This window comes from Enhydra lutris, unplaced genomic scaffold (assembly GCF_002288905.1).
Source record: "Enhydra lutris kenyoni isolate GAN:26980312 unplaced genomic scaffold, ASM228890v2 scaffoldscaffold14, whole genome shotgun sequence".
NCBI classification, from domain to species: Eukaryota; Metazoa; Chordata; class Mammalia; order Carnivora; family Mustelidae; genus Enhydra; species Enhydra lutris.
In genome coordinates this window covers 27,669,937-27,692,329 of record NW_019154098.1, presented here as the reverse complement: position 1 = coordinate 27,692,329, position 22,393 = coordinate 27,669,937, and positions in this window count along the sequence as shown.

The window sequence follows — 22,393 nt, the reverse complement described above, 5'->3', positions numbered from 1 at the left end:
GCCAACTTTGCTATGCATGAATCATTTTCCTACTTAAACTCCTACATAGTTCTAGCTTGAAAATAGCAATTTTACTTAAATTATTATTGTCACATTTTTGTGAAACATTTGTATAATCTGACAATGTAATTAGCAGTTCACAGAACATATGGTGTCAGCGACTGGGAGCCAACCAATTAAATAATAAAAATTGAAAACTAAAAAAAGAAATTGGAATTAAAAGATTTGTTTTAATGTGGAAGAAAGGCCCTGTTAACAATAAATAAATACATACCAGGACATGTTTTCTGTGACAAGTTGAATTTAGACAAAGCAAGGTAAAAAATGTGGAAATCATGTTATTTTAAGAAAAACTAAAGTTCCTTTAACATAATTATCTTGAAGTTTGAGGCAAAAATGTTAAGGTATTTATTGATTGATTGATAATGTTCTGAGTTCTCTTTTATCAAAGTGAGAGCTTATTTTGATTTCAACTCAAATTTCCTGATTTCAAATTTACTCCTGGGATATCAACAATAGACGCCATCACAAACAGTACTGAGATCTTCTGGAAGTCATCAAGAGGAATACATATCAATCTTTGAAAGATTTTGGAGGGACTAGTTAAGGGTTTGAGGTACTACTCATTCAACTCTATCATTAAAGAACTATTTCTTATAGAATATCATGGGTGCCTGGGTGGCTTAGTCAGTTAAGCATCTGCTTTTGGCTCAGGTCATTATCCCAGGGTCTTGAGATCAAGCCCCACATTAGGCTCCCTCCTCAGTGGGAAGTCTGCTTCTCCCTTTGTTCCTCCATCCACTTGTGTGCTTGATTGCTCTCTCTCCCAAAAATAAAAAATCTTAAAAAAAGAACATTTTATACAGTATAGATAAGTTAAATATGGTTCAAAAATAAGCAGAAGTATAGATTACAGTGATACATAATATTGATATAATATTGATGAATCAGTAATTTTTCCCACTATATTGAAATACAGTGGGAAATATATAGAAATATATTGACAAGTAAAACTGTTTAGAATGCACAATGTGATGCTTTGATATAAATATATATTGTAAAATATTTTCCACAACTACTTAAAACATCCATCACCTCACATGTCATTTGTGTGTATGCATCTGTGTGTGTGTGTGTGTGTGGTAAGAATGCTTAACATCTAGTTTCAGCAAATTTCAAGTATACAATACAGTATTATCAACAAGAATTCCCATGATGTATTTTAGATACCCCCAAACTTATTCATCTTATAACTGAAAGTTTATACCATTTGAATAACATGGTCCTATTTCCCCCAACCCACAGGCCCTACGAACCATCATTCTACTCTGTTTCATTGAATTGGACTATATTTGTTGTTTTAGATTCTGCATATAAGTGAGAATATACAGAATTTGTTTTTATCTGTCTGCTTATTTCACTTAGTATATTGTCCTCCAGCTCCATTAATGTTGTCACCAATGGCAGGATTTCCTTGTTTCTTATGGCTGAGGACACAATATTGATGGATAATATATATCATATATTCATCATATATATCATAAACATGCTGCATTTTCTTTATTCCTTCATCTGTAGAGGAACACTTATGTTGTTTTCATATCTCAGCTATTGTGAGTAATGTTGCAATGAATATGGGAGTGCAAATATTTCTTCCAGATACTGATTTTGTTTCCTTCAGATATATAACCATAAGTGGGAATGCTGGATCATATAGTAGTTCTGTTTTTAATTTCTTGAAGAAATTCCATGTTGTTTTCCATAATGTCTGTCTTAATTTTCATTCCCATCAACAGTGTACAAGGATTTCCTTTTTTCCTCACCTTCACTAACTTTTGTTATACCACATCTTTTTGATAATAGCTATCCTACCAAATGTGAAATGATATTTCTTTGTAATTTTGATTTGCATTTCCCTGATGATCGATGATGTTAAGAATCTTTTCATGTGCTTGTTGGCTATTTATATGTCTTTAGGAAAAGATCTATTCAGGTCTTTACCCTCAAGGCAAATTTTTAAATTATATTATTTGGTCTTTGATATTGCATTCTATGAGTTCATGTAGATGAATACTTTACATGTTTTAGATATTAATCCCTTATTAGGTGTAGAGTTTGCAAGTATTTTCTCCCATTTCATAGGTTGCCTTTTCATTTTGTTTATTGTTTCCTTTGTTGTGCAGAACTTAATTTATTTCAGTTCCACTTATGTATTTTGTTTTTGTTGTATGTGTTTTTGATACTATAGTCAAGAAATCATTGTCCAAAAAAGAAAAAAAAAAGAAAGAAATCATTGCCAAGAGCAATAACAAGGAGAATTCCCCTTCCTTTAGGAAATTTAAGACTTCATATCTTACACTTAAATTTTTTATTATGTTCTATATTTACAGTTTTAATCCATTTTGAGTTAATTATTATGACTGGTGTATAGTAGAGGTCCAGTTTCATTCATTTGCATGTGGATATCGAGTTTTCCCAGTACATTTTATTGAAGAGATCATTCTTTTCCCGTTGTGTTCTTGATACTTTTGTCAGAGAATAGTTTATTGTTTGTGTGTGGGATTATTTCTGGGCTTTCTTTGTTCTTCCATTGGTCTATATGTCTATTTACACACCAGTACCATACTGTTTCAGTAATAGTATCTTTATAATATATTTTTAAAATTAAGAAGCTTGCTATCTCCAGGTATCAGAGCTTTGTTCTGCTTTCTCATTTTATTTTGATTATTTGGGGTCCTCTGTAACTCCATATTAATTTTAGGATCATTTATCTATTTCTATAAAAGATGCCATAGGATTTTGATAGCCCTTGTGTTGAACTATAAATCTCATGGGGCAATATGGAAGTTTAACAATATAAAGTCGTCCAACCCATGAACACAGGATGTCTTTTCATTTATGTTTTCTTTAACTTCTTTCATCAATGACATAGTTTTCAGTGTACAGATTTTTCACCTCCTTGGTTGAATTTATTCCTAATTATTTTATTATTTCTGAGACTATTGTAAATGGGATATTTTCCTGACTTCTTTTCAGTTGTTCATTGTTAGTGTATAGAAATATAACTGATTTTGGGGACATCTTGGTGGCTCGTTTGATTAAATGTCTGCCTTCTGCTCAAGTCATGATACCTGGGTCCTGGGATCAAGTCCTACATTGTACTCCTTGCTCAGTGGGGAGCCTGCTTCACCCTCTTCCTGCCACTCCCCCTGTTTATGCCCTCTCTCATTCTTTGAAAAATAAATAAAAAAAAATATTTGTAAAAAAGAAATGTAACTGATTTTTGTATGTTGATTTTGTATCCTGCAAATTTACTGAATTCATTCATTATTTCTAACAGTTTTTTTTTTTAATGGAGTATAAGGGATTATTGTATATAAGATTGAGTCACCTCAAAGAGTAACAAATATACTTCTTCCTTTCCAATGTCTTTTTATTTATTTTTTCTTATCCAATTTCTCTAGCCTGACTACCAGCACTGTGTTGAATAAAACTGGCAAGGCTACCTTGTCTTATTGCTGATCTTAAAAGGAAAAGCTTTTTACGTTTTACCACTGAATATGTTGTAAGCTGTGGCCTTCTCATATATGGCATTTATTAGATTTGGGTACAATTTTTCTATACCTAATTTGTTGAGAGTATTTAGTCATGAAAAATGTTGAATTCTGTCAAATGTTTTTCTGCATCTATCAGGACTATCACATTTTTTTTTTTTTAGATTTTATTTATTTATTTGACAGAGATCACAGGTAGGCAGAGAGGCAAGCAGAGAGAGAAAAAGGGAAGCAGGCTCCCCACTGAGCAAAGAGCATGATGCAGGCTCAATCCCAGGGTCCTGGGGATCATGACCTGAGCCAAGGCAGAGGCTTTAACCCTCTGAGCCATCCAGGCGCCCCAATCACATGTTTTTATACTTCACTTTGTTAGTGTGGTGTATCACATTTATTTATTCGCATATGTTGAATAATACTTGCATCAAAAAGATAAATCTTACTAGATCATGGTGTGTGATTCTTTTCTATCAGGGTCCATTCAGAAAACAGAAATCGCGCCAGTTATTTTCTTTAAAAAATTAGTATTAAAATGATTAATGAGAATTGAATAAGTGATATTTATGTAACTAAAAATAAAGAGAACACTAACATGTCATAGAATTAGGGGCGCCTGGGTGGCTCAGTGGTTTAAAGCCTCTGTCTTCAGCTCAGGTCATTATCCCAGGGTCCTGGGATTGAGCCCCGCATCGGGCTCTCTGCTCAGCAAGAGCCTGCTTCCTCCTCTCTCTCTCTGCCTGCCTCTCTGCCTACTTGTGATCTCTCTCTGCAAATAAATAAATAAAAAATCTTAAAAAAAAAACAAACTAAAACATGTCACAGAATTAGCAAGTATAGAAAGCAGCTTACACTCCTAGGGCTAGGGAACAAAGGAAAGAAATATTGGAATTATTGCAACTTAGAAGTTTGGAGGAGCTTCATAGAGCTGAGGCTGGAATGGGTGAGAAGGGGCAGAGCTCCAATGCGAACAATGTCTCCATGTTTAGAGGAGGAATCCTGTGGGACAAGAACATCAAAATCTGTTGAGAATGTGCTGGCTGGCTGGGGCTGGTATCTCCTAGGGAGAAAGAAATGGTTTTAATACAAACTGGATTTAACTATTGGAATGCCTGGGTGGCTCATTTGGTTAAGCATCCAACTCTTGATTTTAGCTCAGTTCATGATCACAGGGTTGTGAGATCTAGCTTTGAATGGGGCTTTGTTCTGGGCATGGAGCCTGCTTAAGATACTTTCTCTCCCTTTCTCTTTGCCCCTCTCCTCCACCTGCTCATGTGTGTGCATGTGATGCTCTCTCTCTCTCTCTCTCTTTTTAAACAAAACAAAACAAAAACTAGATTTAGCTATTGTGACAAGTACAACTGTCAACATCAGGATGAAGAATCATGTCAGAGTAATGCTTCCAGGAACAGAAAACAGACAAGAAGTCAATCAGAAGCAAACAAAAAAAGGAACTCTCCCCCTTCCTCAGCTTTTCCATTTTCTCTTAGCATCTCCATTGGCAAAAGCTAAGAGGACACAGCTGGAAAAGCAGAAAAGTGGTTTGCAGAATAGAAGGTTGTGTTTGGAGCTGAGAGGCCATAACTTAACAACTAATGTATCATAGCAATCTACATGACTTAATGCACAAAGAGAACAGATAAAGTCTAAGAACTTGGTATTCTTTCTGCATCCACTGAAGTAGCTATCACTTTCCTCTCCATCAATGAAAGGTGGAACAATGGAAATTTTGGAAGCACGTGTTGTATCAAGTACATGCCAGATTGTGGGACTCAATCATCTCATCTACTCAAAGTCTGAAGGTGAATCTTGACTTTCCAGACTATGAGGAAATAATCCAAAGATATAATTTCAAAATAAGAGCTCTACAGAATATCTCAAGCACAATTTAAATCAAAAGAGTTTTAAAAAATCAAATTTACTGAGAGGTAATTTGTATTTGATCTGCTCTCCATGCTAATACTGTAGGCTCTAATTTTGAATTGTGTGGCAGTTGGTTAGTACTATAAACTGGCCTCATCAAGCCTACTCCATAACAATGCCTAACATATGGAATCATTTATCACAAGCCTGAAAAAATTCACAAGAACAAATTTGTTCTTCCCTACTTCTCTCAGGAAGGACATATATTGTATGCAAATTTTAATTAATAGCATACTTAATCCTTGGAAGGTTATATAATTTGCCCAAGGTAGCAAATTAAAATATTGTTTTTATTTCATAGATCATAAAAATCAAATCATTCTATTCATACTTTTTTTTTTACCAGTCTTAGTTTCTTATTTTTAAATTCTAACGAGGTATGTAAGTTATCAATTCATATTTCCATCCAAAAAATACACAAAATACTTATTTATAGAATGATATTCTAGTTGCATCTTGCAAGTGGCTTCCAACAATTTTCAGGACATGTTAAACTCAGCCATTATTAATGGTGAAATTATTTAAACTTGCAATTATATTAAAACTAAAGTAATAAATACTCAAAACTCATTACTTTCTACCTGACTGTATTTTATAATTATTTATAGCTATATTTTATAATTATCTATGCTCTGGAGGTATTTATATCTACTATATCTTTATGGTAGAATTGTTACATAATGATGTGCTATTGCATGTCTCTTCTCAACTCTGTGTTTACCAATATCAATTTGATAGATTGAATTCAGCTATAGTGAGATAATTTACACCTCAGAAATTGGCAGCAACTATAAATCAAGACTTGATTTATTGCCTTGCTGTTTAACACAGAGGTTGATAAAAAAAAATCCTGTGGATCAAACCCACCCAATGCCTCTTCTTGTACATATCTTTTTAACATGGCCCAACCCATTTACTTACATACTGCCTAGGGTTGCTATGGAAATACAAAGATAGAGTTGAATTATAACTTTATGATCTGCAAAACCTAAAATACTTACTCTCTGGCCCTTTACAAAAAAAGTTTACTAACTTCTAGTACAGAGTTAGCAAAGTGATGAAAAAAGATTAACAATGTAGATTAAAGACGAAAGTGTGTCATGTCTATAGCAGATATATAGCACAATGTGGATGGTCGAAAGCAGAAAAAAGAGAAAATATTCTTCCAGTGTTATTTGATTTGACAAGAAAAATTCTCCCATCATTAATGGATGAGTAAATTTCTACGTATGTAGAAAGTTGAAAGAAGCTTTGGTTTAATATAATTTTTATGATGGTGAAAAATAGCTACTATTTATACTAGATCATAGTAGATCATGTCACACCTACTGACAATAAATCTGAAAAAAAAAATCAGTTGATTGGACTACAACACTAATGTCAAATCATGGTTGAGTTGCAACCAACCATAGGCTAGTTAAGAGTAGGTAGGTATAAGAATAGGTTGGTTAAGATTAAGAGCATAGCAAAAGTCGGTGAAAACGTTCTGTGAGAATCAATAGCTATATGGAATTTACAAGGAAAAGTATATTTTATTCTTATTTATAAATTGTGTACTTCATATACTTTATATTGGTAAAATTTATAACAAACCTGTGTAAGTTTATATACACCTATTTTTTCCTCACAGAGGAAACATTTATTAGCCCATCACTATATGGGAGAAACATTTTTAAATATTCATTTTAAAAATATTTGCTGTAAGTTATAAAAATAAATATCACATAAATAAAAGTAAACATTACTCATTAAAATTTATGCATAATCTTTATATAGGGTTAATATAATGTTCAAATATCAGAGTTAAGTGCATCTCCTTGGGGTATCAATCATTTGAGAAATGAATCTGTTCAGAAAGGATAGCAAAAGATGACTTTAAGCACACTTAAATCCTGAGAATGTTGACCTAAACAGTGACTGAAATATTTCTGTCCTTTGACTTGGGTTATTAAAAATAAGATTTTAAGATTTGATTTAATATGGAGACATCAAATTTAAACTTTAAAAATGATACAGAGCTGTTATAAGAATAATTTGCTGCTCAAGAGTTTGGGCCCACTCCAATATAGGAAGACTCACAGCCTTCTGGAAACTAAGCAGCACTTAGGAAAAATGAATCATCCAAAATAACAAATCTTTGCCTGTTCACTCTAAAATTATCAGCAGATAACAAGACTCTGCTCAAATTCCTTTATTGGCTACTCCTAAAATTTAGAGTAGAGTCTATACTCCTTAATATGCCAGTCCCATCTCTGTGTATTCCCCACCCTCTATCCTAGCACTCCTCTAGCAACACTGGCTTCCTTGCTGTTCCTGGAAAATATCAGACCTACCTAAAGGCACTTGCACTTGCCTTTCCCCTCCATCTAGCATAACATTACCCTAGATTGTCATATTGTTATTCTTCATATTTCTCTGCTCAAATGTTATCTTTGAGAACTTTTTTTAGACCATGCTCCCTCAATACTGTTATTTTCCCCTATCTTTCTCTGTTCTATTTGTCTGACATATTTATTTTCACCATGCATCCCAAATAGACATCATTTTGTTTGTTAACTGTTCTCTATTTTTTTTTTCCTCTCCCACTAGAATGTGAGCTCCATGGGAGATGAGATTTTTGGTTTTTTCTTCACAGTATTCTTCATGCTTAAGGAGCACCTGGAAAATAATAGCTGCTCAATAAATTGTTGAAACAGATTATTGAAAGAGAAAAGAAGAAAGGAAGGGAGGAAGGCAGGAAGGAAAATTTTCTTTCCTCTAATATAATCTGCAAAATACTTTTTAACCAAAAGATATATACCATTTTGGAGAAAAACCAGACATATTCTGACCTACCCTTTTAATTCTCATTTTCACATTTTATTTGTCTCTCATGCTGGGCACCTTGTGACTCTTTGTACTTTTGAAGCAATTAATATTTTTTTTAGTTAATGCTTTTTAAATTTAAATTAAATAATTAACATATAATATATAATTAGTTTCAGAGGTAGAGGTCCATGATTCCTGTCTGATTATATTCTCTTTTTTAAAAAATTTTTATTTATTTATTTATTTATTTATTTATTTATTTCTGGTTTCAGTCTCTTCTGCTTTGTTTACTGTACGTTCTCTTCAGTACTTGTTCCTATTTTAGTATTTGGTTCTCTCATTTATCTATTCTTTTCTGGACAGAATGACAAGACAGAAAAACTCACCTCAAGAAGGGAGAACAAGAGGGAGAACTGACTGCCAGGGACATTATCAGTATGGATATAAGTAAGATATTGAAACTAAAGTTCAGAATAACAATTTATAAAGATACTAGCTGGGCTTGGAAAAAAACAGAAGATACTAGAGAATCCCTTTCTGGAAAAATAAAATAATTAAAATCTAATCAAGTTGAAATAAAAAAGACTATTAATGAGATGTAATAAAAAATGGAGGTTCAAATTGCTAGGATAAATGAGGCAGAAGAGAGAATTAGTGATATAGAAGACAAAATGATGGAGAATAAAGGAGCTGAGAAAAAGAGAGCTAAACAACTACTGGGTCATGAGGGGAGAATTCAAGAGGTAAGTGATACCATAAAATGAAACAATATTAGAATAATTGGGATCGCAGAAGAAGAGGAAAAAGAAAGGGGTGGCAGGAAGTATATTGACCAAATTATACCTGAGAACTTCCCTAAACTTGGAAAGGAAACAGACGTTCAAGTCCAGGAGGCACAGAGAACCACCCTCAAAATCAATAAGAATAGGTTAACATCCCAACATATGAATGCAACTTGCAAATCTCCGTGACAAAGAGAAAATCCTGAAACCATCTTGGGACAAAAGATCTGTATTCTACAAGGACAGAAACGTTGGACTGGCAGCAGTCCTATCCACAGAGACCTGGCAGGCAAGAAAGGACTGGTATGATATATTCAGGCTGCTAAATGAGCAAATTATGCAGCCAAGAATACTTTATCCATCTAGGATGTCATTCAAAATAGAAGGAGAAATAAAGAGCTTCCAGGACAAACAGAAACTAAAAGAATTTGTGACCACTAAACCAGCCCCACAGGAAATATTAAAAAAGGATCCTTTAAGTGAAGAGAGAGCCCAAATGTAATATAGATCAGAAACAGAGATAATATACAGAAACAGTGGCTTTACAGGTAATACAATAGTACTAAATTCATATCTTTCAATAGTTACTCTGAGTGTAAATGAGCTAACTACCCCAGTCAAAAGACACAGGGTATCAGATTGCATAACAAACAAGACCCATTGGTATGCCGTCTGCAAGAGACTCATTTTAGATCCAAAGTCACCTGTATATTGAAAGTGAAGGGGTGGAAAAAATGATTATGTTAATGACCATCAGCAGGAAGCTAGTGTGGCAACCCTTATTTCAAACAAATCAGATTTTAAACCAAAGACTGTAATAAGAGATGAGGAAGGGCACTGCATCATATTTAAAGGGTCTATTCAACAAGAAGATCTAACAATTGTGAATATTTATGCCCCTAACATAGGGGCAGCCAGTTACATAAACCAATTATTAACAAAATTAAAGAAATGCATTGATAATAATATAATAACAGTAGGGGACTTTAACACCCTACTCACTGCAATGAACAGATCCTCTAAGCAGAAGAGCTATAAGGAAACAAGAGCTTTGAATAACACCCATGAAGATGCCATATCTGTGACAAATTCCAAATTAAAATAATTATTCTAGGTAGATTTCCATTATTTTACATTAGATTAGAAAATACAATGATGTAGACACTGATTTATTTATCCCCCAGGTAGGTTTAATGTTACATCTTTGTAACACAACCTACAAATTTATATTGAGTGCCTAATGAACCAGATGGGCATCACAGATATATTCAGACATTCTATACTAAAGCAACAGAATACACATTCTTCTTAGTGCACATGAAACATTCTCCAGAATAGATTACATCCTGGGTCACAAATCAGGTCTCAAATAATAGCAAAAGATTGGAATCATTCCCTGCATTTTTCAGACCTTAATGTCTTGAAACTGGAACTCAATCACAAAAGGGAATTTGGAAAGAATTCAAACACATGAAGGCTAAAGAGCATCCTGCTAAAGAATGAATGGCCAAGGAGGAAATTAAATAAGAATATAAAAAATAACAGAAACAAATGAAAATGAGGGCACAACTGTTCAAAGCCTTTGGAATGCAGCAAAAGTGGTCCTAAGGAGGAAGTATATAGGAATACGTGCCTTTCTCAAGAAACAAGAAAGGTCTAAAATACACAACATAAACTTACACCTAAGGGAGCTAGGAAAAGAACAGCAAATAAGACCTAAATCCTATAATTAAGATTTTTTATAGTGTCTGTTTTTGATGAGAAAATTAACTTCCTGCTTAAGTTGAAAGTTAGAAGCAAAAAAGAAAAACAATTTCTCATTTATCTGTTATCCCCTGTATATTAGATAAAAATAAAAACTCTAAAATGTTTCATATGACACAATAAACTATTTCTCAGTGCAGCCAACTATATTTTCCTGTTAATTTTTTTATGCTTACCATTGTGAAGACTTTTGTAATATTGAGTATGAGATACTATATTGACAGTGATTATAGCTAAAAGAACAATTCAATAGCTTTAGATATTGAGATTTACCTACCCAAAAGCAAAAATTTATACCCATGATAATCACTAAAGCTCCACTGCTCCAGGGATTCTAATTTCTTGACTAAATCTGTGTTTCAGTTCATTATCTAGTGTCAGGAAGATGCCCATATCTGTGACAAATTCCAAATTAAAATAATTAGCCTAGGTAAATTTCCATTCTTTTACATTAGATTACAAAAGGCAAAGGTGTAGACATTGATTTATTTATCCCCCAGGTAGGTTTAATTTCACATCTTTGTAACACAACCTAACAAATTTATATTGAGTGCCTAGTATTAAGTGTTTTATTAGACACTGGAGTAGTATAATGGTGAATAATGCACAAAAATAATAGCTAAAAGTTATTGAGTATTTACTACATGTCAGTTACCCATAAGTGTTTTGCTTCTATTAATTGACTTAATCCTCACAAAGGAAAGGAAGCTTCTTCTTGTTTATTGTCTCTTCTAAATTTTCAGTTACCTATCTCAAAATTCAATATTATTCACTATCCAAATTATTCTCCTGATCATGGATATCAGAAAACACACACATGTACACACACATATACACTTCCTGCTTTCAACATTATGTATTATTGTTATGCACAAATTGCTCCCTTCATGTTTTCAAGTTTATTAAAATCTAGTATCACTAACTAGAATTAAAATTCTGTTATGATTACCTTCACTAACCAAGCTGTGAAAGGAAATCAGGGCCCCAAAAGAAAGGTTAAAGTAATAGCAACACCTAGATAGCACTTAATATGCTCCATCCACAGTTCTACATTCTTTGCATACATTAGCTCAGTCTTTGCTGAATAAACTCATTTGACTCTCAAAGAAACTGTGTAAGTCAATTACTATCATTGTCATCACCATTTTAGAGATGATGAAAGAGGACTTCAGAGAAGCAAAGCAATTTGCCTGAGGTCACACAACAAGCAAATGGCAGTGCAGATTGTTGAAGACAGATAGTTTGGCTCCAGGATAAATTGCTTAAGGGAATTTTTTAAATACAGATAATGAGAATTTATGATGATAGGGCAGAAAGATAAGAGACTTTAGTGTTACAGGCACATTGAATTGACTCTCATTCAGACACTTTCAAGCTGTGAACTCTCCAGGAAATCAACTAAGCATGACAAGTCTCAATGTCCTGAGATGTAAAAGAGTGATAACTGAGGGGTCTGTGAAAATTAGAAATCACATCTGATGATCCAATGTCTGACATAAATCAAGGTAGTATCCAGAGCTATTTGTATTAACAACTTTCCTTTTGGATACCTGAGGCCTTTACTGTTTCCATATAATAGTGCTATTTTATTTCTCTTGGCCTGTGTTAAAGACAAGATAATAAGGCCACAAATCACTTATATACTAAGTCCCATGTTACTAAACTGAGATTTAACTTAATTACAGTTTGGCTCTCCCAGAAATGGAATATTAAACCAAGCAATCGGGAATATCCTGATCAGCCTTAGTAAGGTAATCTGCCTGATAGACCTCCATTTCCCCTGTAGGGAAAGTAACCTTGTACTAACAGATTTATCTACTTTCTGTCTAGAATAACTTCCTTGTTCCTGCTACTTTCTGCCTATAAAATCTCTTGTCTTGTGTAGCTCTGTGGAGTACCTTTTTTTAAATTTGTTTTTAAGATTTTTATTTATTTATTTATTTGAGTGAGAGAGCGAGAGCAAGAGCACAGTGGGGGAAGGAGACAGAGGGAGAAGGAGAAAGAGACTTCCTGCTGAGCAGGGAGCCTAACATGGGGCTGGATTCCTGATCCCTGGGATCATGACCTGAGCAAAGGCAGAGGCTTGACTGACTGAGCCACCTAGATGCCCCTGTGGAGGACTTTTGTATCTGTAGATTAGATGCTACCTGACTCATAAATCACTGAATAAAACCAATTAAGATCTTTAAAATTTACTCCCTTGAATTTGTTTAATACTGATAAAGACATTTTGGTTTGAAAAGAGAAAAGTTGGTAAAACTTGAGTTCCTGCAGATATTCATTTTGATTTCAAGTTTTTATTTAAATTGTATTTAGTTAACATATATGGTAAAATTGGTTTCAGGAATAGAATTTAGTGATTCATCACTTACATGTAACACCAAGTACTCATTACAAGTGTCCTCCTTAATACTCATCACCCATTTAGCCCATTCCCTACTCACCTCCTTCCATCAACACTAAGTTTGTTCTCTGTAGTTAAGAGTCTCTTACGGCTTGCTTCCCTCTCTCTCTCTCTCTCTCTCTCTTTCTCTCCCACCCATCTGTTCATCTGTTCTGTTTCTTAAATTCCACATATGAGTGAAATATATGGTATTTGTCTTCCTCTAGGTGACTTATTTTACTTAACATAATATACTCTATCTCCATTCACTTCTTTGTAAATGGCAAGATTTCTTTCTTTCTTTCTTTTTGTTTTTTAATGACTTAGATAGATAGATAGATAGATACCACTTCTTCTTCTTTATCCATTCACCAGTGAATAGACTTTTGGGCTTTCTCTATAGTTTGGCTATTGTTGATAATGCTGCGATAATTATTGGGGTACATGTGCTCCTTCAAATCAGTATTTTTGTATCCTGTGGGAAATGTCTAGTAGTGCAATTGCTGGATCATAGTATAGTTCTATTTTTAGCTTTTTGAAGATCCTCCGTACTGTTTTTCAGAGTGGCTGCACCAATATGCATTCCCACCAACAGTGTGAGAGGATTCTCCTTTCTCCAAATCCTCACCAATATCTGGTATATTCTGTATTGGTAATTTTAGCCATTCTGGTATGTGTGAGGTGGTATCTCATTGTGGGTTTGATTTGTATTTCCCTGACGATGAGTGATATTGAACATCTTTTCCTGTGTCTATTGGCCATCTGGATGTCTTTGGAAAAATGTCTGTTCATGTCTTCTGCCCATTTCTTGACTGGATTATTTAATTTTTGGATGTTTAGTTTGATAAATTTTCATAGATTTTTGATACTAACATTTTCCTGCAGATATTACTATCCTGCACACATTAATAAATTAATACATAATTTCATAATTATTTTTATATTTCTTCTCAGTCTATTTCTTTCTTTTTCAGGAGCAAGACCACACAGTGATATCCTTTGAGAATATTCTGGATAGCTATATTCTTTCCATGTTAGTGATGACGTCAAAAAATATTTAGCAGACTCTAATCACCTTATTATTTATATCTTATAACAAATAATTTTTTAGTTATTGATATACTTTTGTGTGGATTTTTCTTTAACTCGAGGAAATTTGTATTATATACAAGGATTTTCTTTTTAATTTATCTTTATTTTTTTAAAGATGAAAAACAAATAGGACTTTTTAATAATCAATTATAAATGAGAACACAGAGATTGCATATTACCTATCAATATTAATAAAGTTAAAAAGTGTGAAGAATTTATAGAGAGTAACCTTTAATTATAAAGCAGTGTTTCTTAGTTTTGAGAAAACTTTGTACTTTTCTCATTTTAGGTTTTGCTTCCCAATGTGACTAATATTGAGTTAGCTAACCTTAGAACTCATTTAGAAAATATTCAAACTGATTAAGAGTTAGAGCAATTACTTCAACTTTTGTACAAATATCTATTCTTGCCAACATGCAATTCCTCCTCACAGCATACTGAGAATTTACCCCAAGTAGTTCAAACAGACAAGAGAGAAGTGGGTGGGGATAAGAGAGAGTGGGATAAAGAAATATTGGTTAAGCTCAATCATGGTTTTAAAAGAGTATGCAGCTATGGAGGAACAAAGAAAAGCATGGGGAGATGATGTCTGTTAAAGTATTTAATCCTATTTAATTTAACAAGAAAATTCTACATTTCCAGTCGTCTTTTGCTGTGGTAGAAATTTAGAACATGTTTTGTGTCATATTTGCATTTCACATAACTGCCTTCATACTGAATTTCTCAACTTGTGTACTCAGCATGTGGTGGAACGCAGCTTCCGCCTCACTGCATTCAGGTTGTTTGCTTCTACATACCATGGCAGAATGAAACCAGCCAAAATGTAAGAAATACCAGCAATATCTATCCTAGGATAAAATGGTTTTATAATTTTAAAGAAAAAAACTTGTTCATAACACTTGCTGAAGATTGGGAAGGCAGACTTTATTCAGGAATGTAGGAACAGGTAGAGGGACCACTACAAGAGGGTTTTGAAGTAGGAAGGAGAGATTAGACTTGACTCTGAAAACAGCAAGGAAAAATGGAAATTTATAGCCAAGGAATAGGGTGGAGAAGGTTGCTGGATGGAAAATTACTAAGAGGAAACATCATGGGTAATGGGATTCTGGCTAAACTAACCTAACAAAACTTGCTGAAGGTATGCCAGGGTGATCAGATATCTCCTGGGGGATAGTTGGGGATGAGGGATTTGGCCAGATATTAAAGGTGATTAGATATCAAGGAGGGGAGATTCTGGCTAAACCAATTTAACAGAATTCTTGCTAAAATTGAACATGCCCAGTGATAGGGGTTAGGTGAAAGAGAGCTCAGAGGAGTCAGACAGGATTTGGCCAAGGAAAGAATTTTGTCAGCATAAGCATTCCAAAAATTGTAGTTTACTTTTTCTAGGGAAAAACAAACAACCAAAAAACAAAACAAAACAAAACAAAACAAAACTTATTTTAGCACAAGTAAAAAAATACTATTAAAAATATACTATATAACTTTAATTTCTCTTAAATCTAAGATCTTAGACATAACTCAATCTTCACTTGTTTACTCAGGGTTGTATTTTTTACTTTTCTTCACTTCACTGTATTTAGCTGGATAATTTTCAAAAAAATTGGGCTCAGCATAGTCTAATGAAATTTTCAGTTGCTAAAAAGCTCAAGTTAAATCTTATGGGTATTTCGTTTAGTTATTTTCTCCAAAACTGAAAAATTCAGCTCAGAATAGATAGAATAAGTGTAAATACCTATTCAAACTTTTGAATAATTCAAGTTCTTTTATCTTGTAGGATGCCAGCTAATCAAAAGAAAGCTGGAATAGTAATATTAATCTCGAACAGAGTATATTCTGAATAAGAAATATTGGTAGAGATAAGAAGGGACATTATATATTGATAAAGAGGTCAATTATCCAAGAAGATAGATAACCTGAAATGTACCATCAACCACTTTGACCTAATGGACATCTATAGACCTCACTAGCAGAATACACATTCTTCTCAAGTACAAATAGAGTATTCACCATGATACATTATATTTTGGAACATAAAAAAAAATGCTAGGAAATTTAAAAGAATAGACATAACAGCAAGTATGTTCTTGGACTACAATGAAACTAAGCTAGAAATCAATAATGGAAAAATATTTGGATAATGTCCAAGATTCTGGAAATTGAACAACACGTTTATAAACAGTCTGAGTCTGAGTAGAATACAAAGGAAATAAAAAAAAATATTTTGACCTAAATGAAAATGCAACATGTCAAACTTCACAAGGCACTGCTAAAGCAGTACTTTGGGGGAAACCTGTAGTATTAAATGCATACATTAGGGGGAAAAAATCTGAGATCAGGAACTTCAATTTCCATATAACAGCAACACTAGGGGAAAAAAAAGCTATAATTTAACACCTCATTCCCAATAATCCCAATGGTAGAATAACTTTATTAGCTATGTTTGTAAGTCCCAATTCTAAACCTATGCCAGATAAGCCCCTACCCCAAAGTACACCTGTTATTTATTTCTGCTTGAAGAAGAGAAGTTCTGATATACTGTATTTGAAAATCACTAGAACTACTAACTGCCATGCATTTTTGAGAGATTGTTAAGTAGCTTCCTTAATTGGTTTAATTACTACATTCCTGTATTTCCAATGGAGATCTCAACTTTTGTCTAAAGAACAAAAATATTATAAGGGTATTGATTTTATTTTCTAGATATTTTAAAATATTTCTCTGTCTTCCCCCAATAGCTTCCTTATCTTTCAAAGTATTTTTTGGGTGGAAAAAAATGGTACTAGTAATTTCTTATCTAAATTCAGTTAACGCAGTGTTACTTCCAATTACTAGCTTCATGAAAGCAGCTTGAAATACAATAACATTTTCCTGAAGATAGACAGCAAAAGCTTCTCAGCATGAAAGTTTCAGTGCACTTTGAACATTCATACACATATTAAATTATAATGAAAGTGTCACCTGACTTCAGAATTTTAAGTTATCATAGAAGGCAAAGAGGATGTTTCAAAATGAGTGTAGCATTACAGCATATGATTTATTATAAAAGCTCAAGATACAAGTTAGTTTCTCTACAGCTGATGGAGGAAACAGAAGTTTAGGATTAAAAATATGTAGGTTTCCACAGATTCATGTCTGTATTACTTTCTGCCCTTCCATCTTTCAAGCAGCTTCCTCTAGTCTATATTTAGAGAAGCAGCTGGCGGATACTTTTTGTCAATAGCCACCATGAAGTATCTATGGGGTTTCTGGAAAAAAAAAAAAAAAAAAAGATAAATTTCCAAGTTTCGAAGTTCATTTACCAGGTGGCAGCTGAACTGTTTAACAAATCCAAATTTTAAGATAGGGAAAATGAATTAAGATTTGGGGGTGGACAGTTTTCCAAGAGTTAATGATGATAGTCACATAAGCATTTTGACATAGTCATAGATTTTATATGTTGTTTGTAGCTGCCATTCTACAGAATTTCACAGGCTGGAAAATCATGAGTCTCATGCTAGAACATGCACATTTTCTAAGATTAAGGCAAAGCCCTGGATTGTGTCTAATTCATCATTCTACCATCTGTTTAACATGGATTTATCACTAGTTACTGGCGTGGAGTAAGTAATCTTTAAAATCTCCATTCAGTCTGAACAGTAATCTGTCGAGTTTCATCCATAGAGCCTCTGCAGGACTCCTATAACTCAGCCAGCAGCGTACTCAATACAAATTCAAAGCAAAACCACAAAACAAACAAACAAACAAACAAACAAAAAGATTTATATCCAGCTGTGGCCAAATTGTAGCTCATTGCTTTAACTTGTCCTTCTATGAATCCAAGTATTGGAAAGAGAACAGCTGCATGGGCAATGCTACACTTTCCTTATTAATCATGTTCAGTTAAAAACAGCCAGAAAGGAGGTTTTTATCTTAAAGGGAGGTTTGTCTACAACACTGAGGTTAATTTATTTAAATAGCAAACCATGCTTATAGCCCTGGATCCCTAGTAGTCTGATACTAAGATCTAAATTATTTTTTTATATTCCCACAGGGTATCATCCCTAATAGTCCAAACAGTTATGAAGTTCTAGGATGCTATAATAGTTATTTTTATATTTTCCTCTTTTATATTTTGCTTTGTGGAATGCACACATAAAACAACAGGCTTTCATTTGTCAAAAGCCCGTATGTAAATCTGCCTATATTTGTATATAGGACAATATCCTTCCTGCACATATTATATTTAGGTGTCCATATTATCTCTGAACACGTGAACTCATTTGTTTCTAAGCTAAGCAATATCTCAAATCAATGTGAAAACATTTACAGTGATAGAATTATTAATATAGTTGATGATCGACCTTTCATGAAAAATATGGAACCATAAAAATCAAAGATAACAATAAAAATCAAAGATAACAATAAAAATCAAAGAGGGTAGTAAATGGCATAGGGGAGTTTATTTTTGAGGGGAGACATGACTAGGCAAAACTTAAATGTAGAAAGGCAAAACTGAAGGAAGGCAAGTTTGAAGTTGAGAAAATAATAATAATAATAATAATAAAAACATTTGTGTTGCTTAAGCAAAATATAGTAAAATAAAAAGAGGGATCACATGAAACTTAAAAAATAAAGGTGAACAGAAACAAATTCAATTACTCATGCTTCACAGAAAATAAAATATAATTAGATTCCTTTAAAAAAACGGCAGAATAATATATATGTATCTTGCAAAATTTAGGAAACATAGGGGAACTTGACATTTTATGGCCTCAGAAAAGACCTTTTCAGCCATTACAAATCCCCTATTCCATTTATCTACCAGTTTGTCAGTCAAGGTATTCAGGTGGGAATTCAGTTTATAGTGTATATATTAGAAGGATATTTCTATTTCTATGTTAGGATTATTTTTATTGAAGGCAGAGATAGCTTAGTAAATCGGGGAGTGTCTTAGAAGGTTGCTGGTTTTTCTCAAAGGACACACTCATCTAAGGAATGGGCATCAGATCTGCTGGAAGTCAATAAGACCTGGAACAAGAGATTTGAAAATTCTCAGGGCATTTTCTTCTCCCTTCTCTGACTTCCTGTGTGAATCTGATATGTCTACATAGTTGAAAATACTACGATCTTTAGCCATTAACCTGAAGCTGAACCAATTATCTAGAAGATTATATAAACTGCAAAGAGCTCTGCACATCTTAGTTGTGTCCAGTTTCTCCTCCTGCACCAAGAAATTGTCATTAGAGGTAGGGTCATTTTACATAAAATATTATTTTTAGTTAGTAATCATTTATATAAAAAAGAGTGTGCATTTTCTGAGAATTTTAAATGCCGAAGAGACAAACCTTAAGTGATGATAGAATATATTTTGTTATCAGATAGGGAAACACAAAGATTGAAATTACCCAATGGAAGTGATGGTACACAAAAATGGGTGCTCATCTAAATTCTAAATCATGGGATAAGTTTCTAAGTCATGAAAACATTTTGATGTTGCCAACAGTGTATATTGCAAGTGAATACTATCCTAATGAACTTAGAAATCAGTAAGAAAACTAGGAATAGGGGTGCCTGGGTGGCTCAGTCAGGTAAGGAGCAGACTCTTGATTTCAGCCCAGTTCATGATCTCATGGGTCCTGGGATTGAGTCTCAGTGGTGCTCTGCATTTAGTGCAGAGTCTGCTTGTCCCTCTTCCTCCTCCTCTGTCCCTCCCCACACGCACACTCTCACACTCTCTCTAAAATAAATAAATAAACAAACAAATAAATAAAATCTTAAAAAACACTTATAGAAGAAAACTAAGAATAACTTAAAAGAATAAATGCACAAAGATTATAAACAATCTCACTGTAAAGAAGAGAGAGTAAATGCCTCAAATCTTTCATGACTGAGGATACGCAAATTGAAACAAATTGATGTATCACTTTTCAAGTGGAATATTTTAAAATTTTGTGATACTCTTTGTAGGTGAGGGTCTTGAGAAAACTGAACTCTAATATAATATTTTGCGGAGTATAATTTAATTCAGTTGTCTGGAAACCAAAATGTGCTGCTAATATATATATATATATATATATATATATATATATAAAGATTTTATTTATCTATTTGACAGAGACCACAAGTAGGCAGAGAGGCAGGCAGAGAGAGCCCAATGCAGGGCTCGATCCCAGGACCCTGGGATCATGACCTGAGCTGAAGGCAGAGGCTTTAACCCACTGAGCCACCCAGGTGCCCTGCTAAAATATATTTTAAAAAATATTTCTTATAGATAAAATAGCAAATTGTCATATTTTAATAAGAGTTACATTGTGTGTAATAGAAAAAATTTACATTGTAATAGCAAAATAGTGGATTAGTGACATAAATTATGATAAGATCATACAATGGAATATTAGACAATAAAAAGGAGTGTTTGCTTTCACTAATATTGGAGAAAGGACATGGGAGGGAAAGAGATTAACTCCTTAACTACAAAAGTATTTCCATTTCTGTGATAAACACCCAAGACCGTGCTTTCTCCCCTAAAACAATCCTACCTCTGAAATAATCTCAAACTCCTGTTTTCTTATCCATCATCTCCGTATTCTCTGTAGTACTCCCCTGACAAATAATTAACCTTATTGGGACTTCAGTTACATTTGCTCCATGTCCTTTTAGTATCTAGCACTTCACGCTTGTTTTCATTCTCTTTCTTATCAAGTTTAGATTTCAGAGAGTATAATTTCAAACATGCCTTTGCAAATATCCTCAATCATCTCCTCTCTCTCTCTCTCTCTCTCTCCCTTTTTCTCACCTCTCAAGTCTTTCTTATTTTATTCACAGGATGAAACTCCAATCCTGGATAAAATTTCTATGCATTCTTCATGGATTTGCCTTAGGGGATGATTTTTGTGAAGTAGTTCTTATAGTTAGGGTCCAGTGATTTTATTTTAAATTCATTATCTCAACAACATCAATTCTATATTAGTTGTCTGATATGCTGACTTTCTGTGATCTGATATAACTTCTTTGTTTATTCAAATTTCCAATTACATATATTTTTCCAAAAACCTCTCCTCATATTTCATTATAGACGTTATCAGATAGACTTACCCACATATTCCTAACATTATATGCAACAATACTTACTTGTTTCTTTATTGGTTTCTCTGCCTCCCCACTTGTAGCAATGGGACCAGCCCTTGAGGCTGATCTCACCCACTCTTATCCTCTCAACGACCTCCTCCCTCAGTTAGCTTCTCTGTCCCCACACATAGCCAATCTCTTCTTGTGCACCAGTATTCTTATAAACATGCCATCATGCTCTACTAAATCTCATCTTGGACAACAAACCCAGAAAATTTTCATCCCACATATCTCCTGTTACTTAATCATTAATTTGGCTCCCATTCCAGACAATTTTCAAATAAATATTCTGTACTGGCAGTCTCTACTTTCTCACATATATTCATTGCTTCAAAAAACACAAACTGGTCTCTTTTTGCTTTTTATCATTAAATTCTCTATTCCAGGTACACAACAACTTCTACAGTGCTAAATATATATATTATATATATATGCATATAATATATATAGGATATATAAATATAAATGTTATATATATATATATAAAATCCTCAGCTTCTAAGAGTATTCTGCAGCTTTTAGTATTAGTGGTCTCTTCATTCTGCTGAAAGTCCTCTTCATTTGGAACCATACTCTTCTGATGTTCATTCTTTCACAATGGCCTCTCATTTTTTGCGCCTATCATTAGATCTTCCATCTATTCTTAATTCTATATACTGAAACTCTTCAAGGATTATCCGGGGACAATTCCTTTTGCTTTGTCCAAAATCTTTCCTTATGAGATTATAACAAATGCCATAGTTTGAAAGAGTGTTAAAAACTGGTATTTCTCAAACTCATCTTTAGACAATATCTCTAAAGACATCTAAAGACAATATCTTTAGTTGCATACTTTTTTAAATCCAACTGTTCATCTAATATCTATTTCTAATTGGAACTGTGAAGAAAATTGCAAAGGTACTATATTCAAAACAATGTTCCTGATTCCCACAGTTGAAAATGGTACCATCAACCCTCCTGACGCAGCTCTTAAAGAGATTCTT